This window comes from Cornus florida, unplaced genomic scaffold (assembly GCF_030987335.1).
Source record: "Cornus florida cultivar Cherokee Brave unplaced genomic scaffold, ASM3098733v1 CherokeeBrave_3.0.0_Hap2_Chr06, whole genome shotgun sequence".
NCBI lineage: Eukaryota > Viridiplantae > Streptophyta > Magnoliopsida > Cornales > Cornaceae > Cornus > Cornus florida.
The window spans coordinates 42,190,965-42,192,461 of NW_026775576.1; the positions used below are offsets into that span (position 1 = coordinate 42,190,965).

General features: G+C 37.4%; 1 pseudogene; it reads left to right on the plus strand.

The window, feature by feature from the left end:
* The first annotated feature begins 1,194 nt into the window (after nt 1–1,194).
* Nucleotides 1,195–1,293, plus strand: LOC132315278 (small nucleolar RNA R71; annotated as a pseudogene).
* Nucleotides 1,294–1,497: the final 204 nt, after the last annotated feature.

The following is a 1,497-nucleotide window of genomic DNA, read 5'->3' on the forward strand; positions in this document are numbered from 1 at the left end:
AGAGAAATGGATCCTTTTAAGGCATCCAGAAATGGAACTTTTGGATCAAAATCTTTTTCAAAATCTTTTTGAGAATCACTTTTAACATAAGAATTTTTCAAATCATCTTTCAAAACTTTTTCAACAAAGGGTTCATGCACATGCAACGAAGGAGGAATAGAATGTGAAACGGGATGGGTATCAACCTTTGGTTGCACCGGTTCACTCTCTTCATTGTGAACTCCAACTTGATTGTCAACAATTTTTCCACTTCTCAAGGTCATCACCGCATTGACATGCTCAATTGTGAGACTTTCCGATGAGGAATTGGTCTCCATAACAAATTGTTGCTTTGGTAGATTCAAAGGCATTTTCCCTTTTTCCCTAGCATTCAATATGCTTGCTATTTGTCCAACTTGGGTTTCTAGCTTTGCAATGGATTGGGAATGAGAATGAAGCAATTGGGTATTTGCCTCCAAAGTACCTAAAGTGGTCAACACTTTTCCCTCAAAAGCGAGACTCCTAGAATTTCCTTGAGAATAAGATGATTGATCAGGAAAATGAGATTTAGAAACTTGATTTCCATGTGATGATTGAAAAGATGATCTATAACCTTGGGAAACTTGGCTTTGCATTGGGGGAGGACCATACTTTCCTTGAAAACCACCTTGGAGAGGGTTTGAGCCTTCCCCTTGGCTTTTCCAAGAGAAGTTTGGATGGTTCCTCCACCCGAGATTATAATGTGTGCCATAAGGATTATTCCCTTGGTTAACAAATGCGGTATTAACTTGTTCATGATGCTCACTTTGCACATGTCCATGGGGATAATTGGAAGTAGAATGTAAGACACTAGAACAAGTCATGCATGACTCATTAGATGGATGATGAACATGATTAAGGGAGGAAGACACTTGATTCACCGAATTTTGGTTGATCAAAAATTGAGCAAACCTTTGAGATAAAAACTTGACTTCGGCGGCTATGTCATTGGAATTGCCAACTTGATATAAGCCGACATTCTTCCTTCCACCTAGATTTCTACCATTTTCAGATGACAAAGATCAATGCATTGAATTCTCACTCATGCTTTCATAAAGACACCAAACATCATTTTCATGCTTATCAAGATAAGAACCACCAATAGATGCATCAACCATACTCTTGTGATTATCTTTCAAACTTTCAAAGAATTATTAAACTAATTATCACTTAGGCATGTCATGATGTGGACACTTCCTAAGTAAATCATTTAATCTTTCCCATGCCTCATAAAATAATTCCCTATCCCCTTGAGAAAATTCTCTAATTGAAGTTCTCATTGCATTGGTCTTTGAAACCGGATAGTACTTTTGCAAGAACTCTTATTGCATTTTCGCCCAAGAAGTTATCAAAAAGGCCTAAGATTGTTGAACCAATATTTGCCTTATCTTTAAGGGTGAAAGAAAAAAGTTTTAATCTGAAAACATCTTCCGGGATGTCCGTGTATTTCACGGTGCAGCATACTTCAAGAAACTCATC